This window comes from Aplidium turbinatum, chromosome 12 (genome assembly GCF_918807975.1).
Source record: "Aplidium turbinatum chromosome 12, kaAplTurb1.1, whole genome shotgun sequence".
In the NCBI taxonomy this organism is placed as follows: domain Eukaryota; kingdom Metazoa; phylum Chordata; class Ascidiacea; order Aplousobranchia; family Polyclinidae; genus Aplidium; species Aplidium turbinatum.
In genome coordinates this window covers 226,618-243,405 of record NC_137483.1, presented here as the reverse complement: position 1 = coordinate 243,405, position 16,788 = coordinate 226,618, and the positions used below count along the sequence as shown (strand labels likewise).

The 16,788-nt window shown below is 39.1% G+C and overlaps 1 long non-coding RNA gene across 1 annotated transcript; it reads left to right on the top strand.

Moving 5' to 3' along the window:
• The first annotated feature begins 6,950 nt into the window (after positions 1–6,950).
• Positions 6,951–7,769, top strand: LOC145780765 (uncharacterized). The gene is made up of 3 exons (XR_014290670.1): positions 6,951–7,036; positions 7,262–7,380; positions 7,673–7,769. It is a non-coding gene; the product is annotated as an uncharacterized LOC145780765 (long non-coding RNA).
• Positions 7,770–16,788: the final 9,019 nt, after the last annotated feature.

Here is a 16,788-nt window from a genome sequence, read left to right as displayed (position 1 = left end):
GTTGTGTGATTGGTTAACATCGGTCAGAAGCATTGCCAACTTTGTGCCAATTCAAAACAATTTTGGTGTTTTCTTTCAAATTAAGCAAATGTATGCCATCAATTTGCTACAATTTAAAATTTTAATAATAGGCTATCAATGCTGTCATTATTTTCTGATACCGTACAAGTATATTATGAATATTTTAGACCAGCGTTGGCCAGAAGAGTAGCCAATGCTTTGCCAACAAAGTACTTTCATTTCAGTTTGTTTATGCCAAACTGAGCAGAGGTCTAGAAAAAGGTAGGAGTAACAAAACGCGAACGCGATAACGTGCTTGATACCGAAGCAGTTTAAAGTTTCCATTAGCCTACACGTTTCCACAAAATAAACAATTGCAACGTTGGCTATATGCTGGATGTGAGGGCACAAGGTCGGCAATTTCGTCCAACATTGCCAACAATACGCCAACAATTTCAATACTTCTTATTAAGCGTTCAAAAAGATCTCAAAGATTTTATTTCAGGTTTAAGCTTATTCGTTTTAAACTTGAAAAATACTAACACAAACCTCTTTTCATGTTGTATTGCTTCAAAACACAGTTGTGTGATTGGCTAACATCGGTCAGAAGCATTGCTAACGTTGTGCCAATTCATAACAATTTCGGTGTTTTCTTTCAAATTATGCAAATGTAGGCTATGCCATCATTTTGCTACAATTTTAAATTTTAATAATAGGCTATCAATGCTGTTATTATTTTCTGATACCGTACAAGTATACTATGAATATTTCGGAACTGGCCCGTTCAGGGCCTCTGAGAGAAGTCAGCACTGGTCGGGAAACAATAACTTACGAAAAATGGGCCCCATAATATTTTTAGCAAATATAGCCTACAACTAATTCGTATCTTGCGTTGCATGTTCATGTTGAGCTGAAATTAGCCTACTTTAGCAGACTATTTTGTCTAGAAAGCTTTGTAAACACACAATAGTCCTACAGGCAACAAAAATAGTTCAACCAAGCATTTAACCCATTTACGGCCGGTGTCCTTTTAAAAGGACACCGTTTTGAATGCATCAGTATTGCATCATCTTATTTTGATTGAATCATTTTGGACTTGCTAGTATTTGTTTAGGGTCTGTTTTGGAAGGTGTTGATAAATATTTGCGAACTACGTACTTTTTCTGAATTTTGTGAAAGTTTGAAAATTGTTGAAAAATGAGAAGAGCCCGATGAAGTGAAGTGAGGAGGAACATGCACGTTTTATTGCCTATTGGTAATAGATATTAATTATGTTTCTTCATAGTTTGACACTCTATAATATTGTGCTTCCTACTACACTCTAATTTGCGTAAGGTTTTGCTTCTTTTATTTGTTTATTTTGCTTTATATTTATTGTTGCCTTTTAAAAGGACACCGGCCACATGGCCACATTTTTTTGGTTGTTTGTAACACTGTCAAAGAATATTGAACATCGTGTAAAAGCAGCAGATTATGCCTATGGAAGACTTAACCATCGTGTTTTCAACAACCATGCTATATCTATCAGCACAAAAATTATGGTCCTCCGGGCAGTCGTTCCATCCACCCTTCCCTATGTTTGTGAAACCTGGACATTATAGGCCTACCGCCGTGACATCAAACGTCTTGAAAATTTTCAGCAGAGGAAACTGGGTCAAATGCTAGGCACTCGTTGGGAAGATTGTCTCACCAAAGATGCAAACCTTGATCGCGCTAGGTTGCCCAGTTCAGAAGCCACCATATTGCAACACTGCCTTCGCTGGCCAGGACATTCATGAGAAGGACAACGAAGAGGGACAACTAGAGACAGGAAACCCCCCCAGAAGACCACAGATGAGATACAAAGATCAGCTGAAAGTCTCCCTCAACCATGAAAACATTAATCTAGATTCATGGGAAAACCTTGCTAGTGACAGATTACTCTGGAGAAAAAGATCTAAGAAAGGCACGGAAATTTTCGAAAAAAAAAGGATACAAAAAGCCCAAGAAAAACGAATACTAGAAAAGCTAAAACTACCACGTCCCTCCCTCCATACAATCCATATCCCCCATACAATGTGATATTTGCCCACGTCTTTTTCATCATACACTGGCCTCCAAAGCCATATATGACATCACCATCCAAAGCCAAATTTGATTTGATGACGAAACCAATGCTCGGTCACAAGCTGGAGCCGACGACTGTCAGTGGCGTATAGCTATGGTTTGTGCCGCCCGCGGCGGACCATGATTTTGCACCCCTGAACGCGTAAAGTAGGAACCAGCAAATAGAATTCGCGCCAAATCCGTTTCAAAAAATATTTTTATTATGCTTTTTCGTTTAGGTTTAAAAATATTCTGCCGCCACAAGCTTCCGACGGGGGTGGGACTGCCTAATGGGGGGGCACCCTGCCACTAGCTACGCCGATGGTTATCGTGAATATAATATGTTCATACAATAACTTTGAAACGTCCTTCAAGAAAGATCTGACAAACTTCTACCGAAACAAACACCTTTTTATGTTAAGGTATCGCGAGATTCATATTTGACTATGTGGCCGGTGTCCTTTTAAAAGGCAAACAAACAAATGCATCAAAAAAGCAAAAATCATCAAATTTTTTTAAACTAATTCAAAAGTTATGACAATACAACTTTGTGGCTGAAATATTTCCTAAAAAGAGCAATGGGAACTTGTGGCGGCTTTTAATGGGTTAATTCAGGAGTGTTTGAACTTTTTCCCACGCGAGCCAGATTTGATAACAATAAGTGTTCGCGGATCAACAGCCACAATAATTTTTCTGAAAACTGCAAGTTGAATTTATATGATTTTTGTGTGTCTGCATGACAATAATACCACATTGTACAACAACAGGCGCGGGCCATACAAAAACGTCTCTTGGGCCCGAGTTGGCTCGCGGGCCGGACTTTGGACATCCCTGATTTAATTCAACCCTTTCTGGACTTTTTGCAATGCAAAGTTACGGATCACAGCATCAAATGATAACATTTTGCGATGTCTGAATTGATGCACAACATGTATAGGCATAGTTAGGCTTTTCAATCGGTTTTGAGTCATAGGCCTACTGGAGCGCAAACAATTCTTTACAAATTTCAGTAATTGCTAAAACTACGTTCTCAAAGCGCAACCGTTGGAGGTAGCTGTCGGAACACAAAAAAAATCATAACAAAACTATTTGGAAAAACCTTTCGAAAGTTGCAATCAATGATTCCTTGTGTAGAGATTATGGGGTGGTTCGTTCTGGTTTGCAGCTGAAGTTTGCTATGTGGCTTTCTGTCAAAAGTACCAACTCATCCAAAACGTCTTGAAAAATGTCATTGTTGTAGCCTGCAAATGGTTTAAATTTGTCCACATGCCCGCAACTGCACAACAGACATACGATGAAATTTTCATGGAACTTCAAACTCATCGACGATAATTAGGTTTGAGTTTGTTGATACATTTGTCAATTCCAACAACTATCGAATCCTTTGCAATGTACGGTAGAATACATTTCCTTCGAATGATTCAGCTAGTTAAGTGGAGTTTTAAAAGCGTTCTGTCCTCAGGAAAAGAAAATCTTTTTCTTTTAAATTTACAATTGCCACTGCAATTTTAGCTTGCGAGTAGTAGCCTACTCTTCTCAGCTTTCTCTTACTTAGGCTAGATTAGGCTACATCTTCCTTTAATTTCAATAAATTCATCAGTGAATCTTGTTTAGGACCGTAATCCACATAATGCAAAGCAGTCACAAATTTAAAACTGCTAGTTGTAGGCTACTTTAGCATTGACTCAGCTTCCGATCAAGCTCTTGTTGGTTCCAACTTGATGCATTTAAGAAACGCCTTTAGAGCTTCAATTTCAAAAGGGTAATGTAAAGCATTGGGTTTGACTGCACCACGCCTTGATTACCCTCTCGAAGTCAATTTTCTTTGCAAGATGATAGGACAGCTTTCTTTAGATTTTTCAGAATTTTTCCTCTGACTGGGCTATAACTTTAAAGATACCACAAGCTTACAGATAACTCCAAAAATGATAAGACATTTGAACAACGCTGTCTGTAGGCAACATTATCAATTTCAACTAGATTTAGCCTAAGCAACAACATCCATAATCAAAAAACTCAAATAAAGAAAAAACTCACTACCTTCCAAAATCACATCATGAGAAGCATGACCAACAAAAAGCTACTTGACCACACGAAAACAGAAGATCTTTTAACTATGACAAAATTACATCCAATTGCAGCAATATTAAAATCAAAAGTTTTAAAACTGTTCGGCCACACTATAAGATCACAATTCGGAATCAGCAAAGTTTGCACAGAAGGCAAAGTAGAAGGAAAAAGAAAACGTGGCAGACAACCAAAACGATGGCAAGACAACATCCAATCATGGACCGGACTCAACTTGGCGACGCTGGGCGAGCTGGCTCAAAATCGCCACTCTTGGAAGCAAATAACTCATGTTGATGCGCAATATGCTGCAGGCAGAGATGATGACTGATGATGATCCATAAACAAAAAATATACAGGATTTACTTTCTTTAATCGTGCTTGGACTGATACCTTTAACTTTCCCAGATAACTTATGTTGCATAGGCCTACAACATCCTATGCCTGGCCAATGCAGATTTTGAAGTTAAGGTTCAGTTTTCAAGCAAAAATAGTTCCCGCTTAGCTAAAACAGCACCCGTATTCAAGTTGAAACTATCAATGAAATCGAAACCGTTCAGTGATACAGAAATCTTTCAGCTTCAGATTTTTCGTCTTGAAGCTGTTCAACATCGCCTACCTTCACACGAAAATGATTTGTTCTTGATGAGAAGCATCGAGAGTGACATTTACAATGATTGAGAAATACTTGGAACTACGCACTTCATTTAAGAATTTGTTGATTATTTTGTAGGTACATTTTTACTTTAGTACTAAAAATGGGCCCCCCTCAAAAGTGCAAAAACAAAAAACTACTCGTTTTTCCTTTACAATGTTTTGCTAGGGGGGAAACTGGCCCGACTTCTCCCCCTCTCGGAGTCACTGGGCCCGTTTCGGTGAGTCCGATTCCTTAACGGGGGATTTTTTCAATTTTTTTTTTTAATTATCGGGTACCGTAGCCTAATTATCATTGCCGTTTTAGGGTTAGGGGTTTGGGGTTAGAGGTTAGAAACTCACCGAATCAGACTCACCGAATCGGACTCACCGAATAGTAGCAGACCCGAATATTTAAGACCAGCGTTGGTCAGAAGAGTAGCCATTGCTTTTATTACTTATTTCCATTTTTTAAAATATTAATAGCCTACAAACCTTTTTTATGCGGTTTTGTTTAAAAATATGTTTCTGTGAGCAAACATCGGTTAGAAATGTTGCCAACGTTGTGCCAGTTGAACAAATATTCTAAAGTTCTCTTTCAATTTATGCAAATGTACACCATCATTTGCTACAGACCAGGCCAGTGAGAAGATAATTTGGGCCCGGTACCAATTGGATCTTTGGGCCTCTAAACAGTTTTAAAAATAACGCACTACATCTAAATATACGCGGTAGTTTGTTTGTTTTTCCGGACACCTTGAAGAAGTTACGGGCTCCTAACATTATCCAGGGCCCGAGTTCAAAAGTACTCCCTGAACTCCCCTGACACCGCTACTGGTGGGCAATTCCCAGCTTCAGGAGCAGTCATGTTGTGTCGAAATCGCTCCTCAATTTCTTGAAGCGAGATTTCACAAAACGATTGCTACTTTTACTTTCAACAATTCGGCAAATCGTTTTTTCTCCTCCCGCGGTGCATAGAAAAACACTGCAGACACAATAATTGTTGTGAAAACTCCATTATGACGTCACTACTTAAACTTTGACTGGGCAATATGACGTGTTGAAGTGAAATAGGCAACAAAGCTTTAGAATGCGGCGATGTGTTATATCAACGTGAGGAAATGCAATTTAGCAGAACTTGGTTTGTTTTGATGAAGGAAGACAAAGGCCATGACTTAATCCTTTGCTAAAGGGATTATGACGTCACTCGATTCACTTCGACTGTTCAAGCATGGCGGTTGTGCGCAATACACAATTACGTGGAGAGCCGAAAGCACAATGCATATGTGAACAGCGCTAAGAGGAATTTTCGCTTCTTGCATCGAAAATATAAAAAATCGAATTCAATTGAGATATTAGTTTTAGCAATGATCAATTAGAAATGAGCCAAAAGAAGTTTTAGAAATGATCAAAATGAAACTATAGGAATGACTTACGACAATGTTTATGAAAACCTCTTAAGTGAATGTCTTTTATTCATTGAACCTGAAATAATTGTGTAAAGTCGTTTTTGTCACTAGGCTACGTTTACACAATTTAAAGAAAGTTATAAAACTCAATTTAGAGAAAGTTATAAAACTCAATGACCAATGGAAAACTTTCATATGAAATATTCTCGTGACAAATTTAGTGCCAGTGCTCCTAGATGAGTGCTAAGAAGATATCAGCAAAGTAGCAGAGCTTGTGATGTCCCACAACATGTGTAGGGTTTTGCTCAATCTTTGATTTTGCTGCTCCGGCAGTGTTTGCCTGACTGCTTGAATGTGTTTGTATTTTTCTGTCGTGTGGATAGGTCTGTGATGGTTGTAGAGTATTTGCAAATGTAGCTTTCATTGCCGTCAACTGAATAATAATAATATGTTTTATTTTGCGCCCATTGCGCCCACAACATAGCCTACAGTAGCCTACACTGCGACCTACATACGCAACTCACGACTGGAATCTTAAATAAAACTTTAAACATTGGCTGTCATTTGTAACAGTCGAAAATTTCTGTAACAAGTGCTGAAGCTTTTTAATATGATGGATGAAACCCCTGTCATTACATTCGATTTACATTTTGCAAGTGGCAAATTTAAGTTAAGTTGTTGGCAAAAATGCAAGCGATTGTATCAGTGGACTTATTCCAACTATTATTATCGAACACAACACAGTTCAAGTCATGTCGAGAACAAAGAAAGAAAAAAAAAGATCGTGAAGTCTAAGCACTCGTTTGATTGTTTAAAAAAGAATCTGAAAAAGGTTGTTCTTGGTGAGTACGGATAAATGTTTCTACTACGACTAAATGATTATGTCATAACTATGCCATTTTGCTCTTTTGATTAATGTATGATGTAATTGTGAAGAGTATTGAGTAATGTATGAAAATGTTTTAGTGGTGTACTCGCATTGATGTGAACAACGAACATGGTGGTTAGTAGGCTATGTCGGCATTTATATACTGATTTAACACTTCTTTTTTTACTTTCATGATTAGACATGGTGATGGCGCACGACAAAGCTGCTGCCGTGCAGCAAATTGATGAAGAGTTTCAGAGTGATTTCGAAATTGGAAGGACAGGCAAGGTGGCCGAAAACGGCAAAAACTAACTTTTGGTGAGCTTGTTGTATGTTTGAAAGACAACTGCGAATGTGTTGCTTTAGTTGTTGAATAACTATCTGTACACGCAATTAGAATGTATTGGAACTTGATTATCGCTCTGCGTGGCGCAGAATCGAATGATAAGTTTTTTGTCACACACGTTGGAGAGAGGGATATTACCATGGATATTACATTGATATTGCAGATTGTCAATTAACTTCGTATTATCCTGGACAACAACTGATCAAAATCCTACACTGTTGCCAAACAGCCCTCTTGAATTAAATATTTTTGTTTCATTCGCAGGAATTCAGAATGATAAAGATACGCAAGAAAAAGCTGCTGATGTGCAATGAATATCCATCTGTCAATACGATTTGATGTAGCTTGTTTCTAATAAATGTGAAAATATAAGAAGCTCGGCTGTTACTTTGCTTTGTCACAAAGGGAGTAGTGTTGCTTATAAATCCGTATTGCTGCTGTTCTTTCGCCCAAGGATTAGCTAGGTTCAACAATAAACTTTTGGTGATGAGCGAGGTTTAGGTACAGAGACGTTTGGCAAATGTAAATGCCAATGCTGTTCAGATGTTTTATGCACCAGCTTGCTTCGCATGGCCAACCTTGGTCAAAGCGCAGGCATCACAATAGTCAATAGGTCAGATGAAGCAGCGTCATGGTGCATAAAAGTCAACCAGAATTTAGGCGCCAGATGAAGCAAAATGGTGCACAAGCCATCTTGCCAACGCTGGCCAGATACAGATGCCAACGTTGGCAAGATGAAGCAAAATGGTGCATAAAACATTTTGCCAATGTTGGCAAGATACAGAAGCCAACGTTGGCTAGATGCAGAAGTCGACGTTGGCTAGATGCAGACGCCAACGGTGGCAAGATGCAGACGCCAACGCTGGCCAGATGCATCCAAATGGTGCATAAAACATTTTGCCAACGTTGGCAAGATGCAGAAGCCAATGTTGGCTAGATGCAGAAGCCAAGGTTGGCAAGATGCAGAAGCCAGCGTTGGCAAGATGCAGAAGCCAGCGTTGGCAAGATGCAGACGCCAACGCTGGCCAGATGCATCCAAATGGTGCATAAAACATTTTGCCAACGTTGGCAAGATGCAGAAGCCAACGTTGGCAAGATGCAGTAGCCAGCGATGGCAAGATGCATAATCCAACGTTGGCAAGATGCAGAAGCCAACAGTGGCAAAATGCAGACGCCAACGCTGGCCAGATGCATCCAAATGGTGCATAAAACATCTTGCCAACGTTGGCGTCTGCATCTTGCCAATGTTGCGGCCAACTTCTTGCCAATGTTGCCCCAACAATCAATGTTTACTGGGTTATTGAATAGACGTTTCAAGAAGTGTTTCTCTCTCGGTCGATACATACAGACGAACGGATTCGGGAATCTTATGTTACAATTTTCCCACGAAGAGATTATGGTTTACCGCTGTGACCATAAAAAATAAAAGACGAGTTCTTGTCAGTTGGTAGGTCAAGAAGAAATTAAAGCAAGAAAAATAAAAAACGATTTGTTAGCTGGTAGGCCAAGAAGCACTTGAAGGCATAAAAATAAACGACGTGTTTGTTGTCAGCTAGTGCAGAAGAACTACTTAGAAGTACAAGAAATAATAAAAGAAGATTTGTTGGTTGGTAGTCTACACTCTTACAGAAGCAAAGAAAAGTAAAGACAATTCTTCTCAGTTTGGTACAGAAGAAAAATAACTTTGACATTCATTGGCAAGAAAGAAGATTAAAAGACAATCCATCTGTGCTTGTAGATTCAAGTGGAAGAATCCAAGCAAGTTTTGTGGACTTTAGGACTTCATACCCGTACAGCTACGGTATCGTGCATTTAAATTCTTTTTTGTATTTTTACGATCTTTGCAGTTAAGTTTTTTATAACTACTGTAGCCCAATAAATTTGTGTGTTAGTGTAACTTAATTTTTTTAATTGTTAATTTAGCCCCAACATTTAATATGTCTACACTCGGTGGCGACAAGGACTCGACCGCCGTAGACTCGACTGAGTTTAAGCCTGATGATGTTCTTTGCGGTCGGGCAGGCCATTCTGGGGAGGGACCCAGTAACGATGAGGCTAAGTCAGTTCGAGAGGCCCGGCATCTTAGACGGAATATTTTGACTCAAATTGGGAAACTTTCTGTAGCCCTAGGTTCTTTGAGTGATAAGCAGGAACTGTTAATTTTTAGATCTAAGTTATCTACTTTAGAAGAAGAATTACGGCATTTCCATGCTCTTTTGACTAAAATCTTTAACTCTGCAATCTTGGCAGAACTTCGTGATAGGGTAGATCCCGAATTTAACTCGTTAAAAAATAACTTTGAACAAAAAGAAAGTGAGTTCTCAGATATGTTGGATGCTGACATACATCCTGAGGATAGCGCCTCAAATGTAAGCACTAGGATGTCTAGGACTTCGTCTCGGATAGTGGCACAAATTAACCTGCAGCTAAGACGAGAGGAGCTCCAGATACAAGCTGAGGCCGAAGCGAGAGCTGCTGAGGCTGCCGCGAGAGCTGAGGCCATTCGAGCTGAGGCTGCCGCGAGAGCTGAGGCCGAAGCGAGAGCTGCCGAGGCCGCCGCGAGAGCTGCTGAGTTCGCACTCAAAGACGCTCAGTTGAGGGCTGAACAACGTAAAGAGGTAGTTTTAGCTGAATATCGATCAGAGTTGGGCTCTCGGCGTAGCTCTAAGAAGGGCTCTTCTAGGCATTCCAGAAATGAACATCAATCGCAGTTTAATTTACATAACCTTTTCCAAACGCCCGTTCAACCTGTGAGTGGACCAGGGCAATCCACACGTTTTCCAGCTGTTTCAGGAGTTCTCGGGGCCGCGGCTAAGGGTCTTCCGAATGCTGTAGAGCCAAGGTCTGCGAATTACAACCGAACTCCTCCCCCAGAGCGTACAGGTCACGGGGTCGCCATTAGTAGTAATGCTTTGCCCCCTTCACAGTTTTCTGCGCCGCTAGGTTTTGATCGCCCAGCTGCACGTAATTTGGGTGGTTGTGAGAGGCGTATCGCGTCTCCTGATTTTAACGTGTGTGAGAATCGTGATCGGGCTGTGCATGTGACTGAGCCCACTCAGCCCCTTAAGGGATATAGCTTGTCTTCTCCCGCTAAATCGAGTTCTCAACAGCAGGATTGCTTTTTTGAATACCAAAATAGTAGGACGTTTTTCGATAAGGCGGCCTTGATTGGTTACGATGGTAATAATATGCCATTTATCTTCTTTAAAAATCGTGTTACGGCCTTAATGGCAGCTTCGCCCTTTAAGGGGACTTGTTTGACTTTGCTACAAGCAGCTTGTGTTAGAACAGCTGCGCAAACGATTACTAATTTGGTTTCTGACACCCCTGGCTTGTCAGAGGAAGACAGGATAGAAATGTCGTTAGCTCGCTTGTCCCAGCGTTTTGGGGTTCGTGGAGGTCTTTTCGCAGAACCAGAAATTAGAAAGTATCGCTATGGTAGCAAATTGACTTCGACCTCTTCCAGTGATCTGAAAGAGTTTAAAGATGAATTATCACAGTGTTTGCTTTACGCGCAAGCTTATGGTCAGCGTGACAAATTGGAAGGACGTTTTGTCTTGGATTTGGCTAAGCGACTCCCGTTTGACGCTAAGCAGCGTTATCTTGACTTTTTAGGTGATCAGTATGGTGGCACTAATGAGCCTACTTTTCAGAGTTTGTTCGATTTTGTTGTACGAGAGGAAACGCGTAAGTCGACTGATTTTAGCATTATGCTAATGAGCGATTCTGGTGAGTCGCAGCATTTTAAAAAGTTTGGCAAAGGAAAATTGCCTTCATGTCCGGTTAGGCAGACGTCCGTAAAACCCCACGATGATGTGATGTCAGGGAGTTCGCAGTACTCGACTGTTGTTGGCGCATCGCGCGGTGGTGAAGCCAGACGTAAAAACCTACCGGCATGCATTTGTTGTTCGTCACGTGGTCAAGTTGAATATCATTTTTTGTCTAATTGTAAAGAATTTTTGCGCTTGACACCTAAAGATCGGAGAGATGTCATTGTGAAAGCTGGCAAATGCTTGAATTGTTTGCGCCAGCATATGGTTAGGGATTGCGTTCATGCAAATAACTGTCGTAAGTGTGGGCCTAACAACGATAGGAAACACTATTTTCTTCTGCATGATTTTTATGTGACGTCATGTGATTCTCTGGATTCTGTTGGGAAAGATGATGCTCGTGCCAGAGTTCCTGTGCGTAATGTTAAAATTGGAAATGTTAAAGCAGCTTTTAACCGCGTTACTGCTGCTCGTGTTTTGAATCCAATGACTGGCAAATCGAAGTTGGTGTATTGTCAGCATGATCCTGGTTCGCAGTTGACGTTTGTTTCGAGTGATTTGGTGTGTGAACTTGATCTTAAACCGTACGATAAAGCGTCGTTTAAAATGGATACCCTGGCTGGTCAGAAAGCTACTTGTGCTGACCTTGTCAAACTCAACATCCAGTCGTTAGAGACAGATGAACTGTTTTGTGACATAACTTCAGTTCAGTTCAGTTGTTTTTATTTCTGACCATCATATCAAAACAATACACGTCAGCATAGCAAAGGTCGAGAAAAAGGTAGAAGCGACAAAACGCGAACGTTAAAACGTGCTTGTGACCGAAGTAAGTTATTGAGTTGAAAGAAATTTGGCACGGTCGCAACACCTTCAGAAAAATTTAAGATATAAAGGGAAAATAAAAAAAGAAAATGTTACAAAAACAACATATATTTAAGCTATAGCTTTATTAGCCCACATAGCTTTAGCTGATATATTTAAGATTTGTATGGACAGTTGCTATGAAGATCGGCCATGGTGCGTTATCAAGAGTGCTGATGGTCATAAGGGGAACACGTCTTGATGCGTTTAGCTCATAGCAAAGAAGAGCAAGGCAGGCAAAGAAAACCCCACAAAGAAATCCTACCACGGGCAAAGCCATTTCAAGCGCAACGCACCATAGGCCTTGCACGACTCACAAAATAGATAGGCTATAACTTGACGACATAAAAACAATGACAAAAACAAGTAAAACAAACTAGCAAAAACAACATCATCATCTTGCGGAAATTTAATTATACCCACGAAAGTTATGTCTTGAAGATATCAAGCATGCTTTGATAAAAGTTGCGTTGATAAAGCGATAATTTTACACCTCAGTCAGCTAAACTCGTCACCTCCACACTGATCCAACGTTAGCAAACGTTGAATCAATGCAAAAACGACAGGCATCGCCAGTTGGGATGTAGTAGTGGCATGACACAGTAATATGATAAATTTGGGTTACCGTATGTTTTACACGTTAAACCATAACAAAAAACAAAAAAAATCCAATTCGGCATGTTAGAAAAATAGATCAACAATCAAACAATAGCATGACGATCCAGTCCAAGATATTGATATAATAACAACTGGTTGGAGCACATGGCCACCGCTTCACCGAAAGATGGCGATTGGTCGAAGAGGATGGAAAAACTTCTGCAGATTCTGTCGAACTTCTGTGGACAAAAAAAAAAAAAAACACAAGAACCAGAAGGCCAGTAGGAGTACTTACAATCTTACTATTTTGCTAATAAATCTACACACATTGGCCTATCATTTCTGGGCAAAAAAAATATATATATATATATTAGTAAGTTTGGTGCATGTAATACTTAGATAGGATTATTTCAAGGAAGATTTAGCTTGTTCATTTTTGATTTAAAGCCTTTTACAGTTTTGCATTCATTTCTTATAGTAGGGGAAAGCTTGTTCCAAACTGTTGGCCCCATGTACCGTATTGATTGTTTGCAAGTGTTTATTCTGCAATATATCGGAATATAAGGAGAATTACTTCTTGTTGTTAGGCTACTTGATTGTTTACACATAATTATATCATTGAATGTTGTGGGAAGTAGCTTTTTTGAATATTTAAACATGAAAGTTGCAATCTCTGTATTTTTTATGTGGTTAATTGATTTTAAATTATTGAGTTCCATAACTCCTTTTATGCTTTCTCTGCGGTTAATGTCAAATGCAATACGAAGAAAGTTATTGCATGTACGTTGCAGCTTTTGCAATGTAGTTTTGTTTTCATGACACCATGTTGAGATACAATATAATATCTGACTCTCAACTAGAGAATGGTAAATGGAGAGAAGTGCTTGTTTGTTTAGGAAAGGCTTAATTTTTTTTGTCACGCAGAGTGTTGATCTTATTTTTTGAAGTAAGATTTCCATATGAGATTTCCATGACAAATGCTCGTTTACAATTATTCCCAGAAACTTTATTGAGGCAACTTGTTCTATGTTGTTTTTTCGAATATTTAAGGGTGGGTTGCATGATACAGTGTTGTCAGATTGGGCGATTTATCTGCAATTGGGCTACTTTTAGTTGGGCTTGGCGCTAAAAAATGTTGGTTTGCGACTTGCGCTTTTTTGGGCTACTTTCAGACTTTAATTTGGCGCGAGACCGCGCTTTTTGGCTTTCTATTTGCATTTATTCGCCGGTATCGGTGTGAAATGTGGAATGATAAATTATAACAAATCGTAACAATTGATGCATTGTTACGCTATCATTGCTGTAACGTGCTGACCAAAAGTAACCTTACGCCTGCTGCTTTTCTTGAGTGTCCTTGCGTCATATTGCCGTTGTGAAATCTGCGTTTGTTAGTAATTTGAAACACTAACAGTAATTGTGCGTTCTCTTGCAATCGGTAGTTTGATCCACATCTACGTAGTTTTACATTTTTTTAGCGCTGTAGCCTACATCTGCCGCATGCTGCATTGTTTGAAGCACTCTCATCACACTGAGTTTCCTTTGTTTAAATCAACCGTCTAGCACAGGGGTCACCAAGCTACGGCCTGCGGGCCAGAACCGGCCGCGAACTCATTTCATCTGGCCCGCCACGTGCTGCGGAAATTACAGCTGCAACTACAACTGTTAAGGAAAAAAGTTACCAATCTTTTTGTAAAGGAGTGACGTGTTCTGTTTTTATCGTTAGGCCACCACAAATGGGAACAGCCTAGGCCAAATTTGAAAAAATGTAATGTTTTTTCAAGAGAACGATGCCCTCTAGTGTATCACAGCAGGGGATAACTTTTCCAGCAACCTTTCAATTTTCATCACAACTTTGCTATTCCACCGCTGACTTTGTTATTTATTGTGCTCAATTCAAGTCAATGGAGATTTTAAATAGTCGTATATCTTTTCGCAATTTACATCCGGCCCGCAGCTGTTAATCTCGCACCAATCCGGCCCTCAGAGAAAAAAGTTTGGCGACAGCATTAAACTAAAATCAGTCTGGCTTTTGCTCAGTCATAGGGTGGTGTGTTAATTTCAGTCTTTTCATGAAAGTCACAGTGTCAGTTCAGTTATGGTTGTAGTTTAGTGATTTCGATTCAGTTCATTGTATTCTGTTTGTTATCAAAGCATTATTTGGCTGCAAAGTTTTCGATCAGGAAGTTTGTTTTTACTTTGCAATAAACTCATACTAGTAGAAAACTAAGGTATCATTTTCAGATCATCCCCACTAGCCTACTATGCTTGTACTCGGGATGTTGCTTTAACAGTTACAGCTATATAATTCAGAAGAAGTTCAAATAATTCGACGTCCGCTACAGTGAACAAAGATGTTCCTTTTGCCATGCCCGCAGACGCCCCTAGAAAACTCGCGCCTTCGGCTGTCGACGTCGCGACGTCAAATTGGGCTACTTTTAGATTGCTTTGGCGCATTTTTGGGCTCTTTTTTTGAAAAATTTCTGGCAACACTGGCATGATAGTGTCTTGCTTCCTTGACTTGAAAATAATATATGTTTGGTTTTGGTGACATTTAGAGACATTCGATTTGTTGATAGCCATTGATCTATGCATACAAGCTCTTGATTTGCCATATCATATACAGTAGAAACGGTTTTATTTTTATATATAATGGTGGTGTCATCTGCAAACATAATTGCAGTTCCGTGTTGAAGGCAGTTAGGAAAGTCATTTACATAAATCAGGAATAGAAGAGGGCCTAAGATAGACCCTTGTGGGACACCCAAAGATATGTTGTTAACATTAGAAGATAGTGTGCCATTGAAAACCACTCTTTGTTTTCTATTACTCAGGTAACTCATAAACCAGTCATAGGCCACGCCTCTTATTCCGAAATGATATAATTTAGCTAGCAATATTTTATGGTCAATGGTGTCAAATGCTTTAGATAAATCAAGAAAGATTCCTAATGCAAGATGGTTGTCATTGAGTATACTGGTAATACTTTCTATTAGCATTGAAGCAGCATGGCTTGTGGAATGATTTTTTCTGAAACCAAATTGATTGTTATAGAAAAATTTATGTCTAATTAAAAACGAGTATAATCTGTTGTACATGATTCTTTCTAATATCTTTGAAAAAACAGGTAGTAGGCTGACTGGTCTGTAGTTGTTTGAATCTTTGCAGCTACCCTTTTTAAAGATAGGTATCACCTTCCCCAATTTAAATGAATTTATAAATTTTCCACTCGTTAAAGATAAGTTAAATATATGAGTTAAAGCATGCAGTATATTGTTTGGGGTTGACTTTACAACTATGGATGGTATTTCATCGATGCCACTGCTAGTTTTTGCTGGCATAGCATGAATAATATTGTTAATTTCATTCAAAGTAGTTTGATAAATATAAATTGTCTCAGAGCATGGAGAATCAAGATATGTTGAAAATATTGTATTTGATTTGGGAATTTTTTTTGTAAGGGAATGGGCAGCACAGGAAAAGTGATCATTGAAGTGATTTGCAATAGTTAATTTGTCAATGACTGTACTATCATTTATTTTGATGCCATGGTTAGTCTTAGACTGGGATTTACCTAATAGATTGTTGATTGTTTGCCAAGTAGCTTTCATATTAAACTTTTGCTTTTCAAATTTAGATTTATAAAATTCCTTCTTTTTTTGTTGAACTGTATGGAAGTATAAGTTTCTTGCAGAGGTGTAGTTCTTTTTGGAGTGAATAGTTTTATTTGCTATGTACTTTTTAAACAAACGCTCTTTTCTTCGTAATAGATGTAGTAGTTCTCTATCAAACCAAGAATTATTCTTTTTTAAAGGTGTTTTTTGTAAAGGAAAATGCTTATTAAATTGACTAGTATATTCTCCTATGAATGACTCATAAGCTTCATCAGCATCAGTTTGATTTAAGCAACATGTGATGTCCATATTTTCCAGAGCATTTGAGAAATTTTGTATGTTTGAGAGATTAAATGATCTGGTATATTGATGACATGTAACTGAGGGTTTTCCAATATTTGTACAATGCATAACTGGGAAGTGGTCTGAGATTGCATTAATTAGAATTCCACACCGACTTTCATTACCTGTTTGCACATTGGACCATATTTGATCTAAGACTGTTGCACTGGTGTCAGTTATTCTAGTAGGTTTATTAATT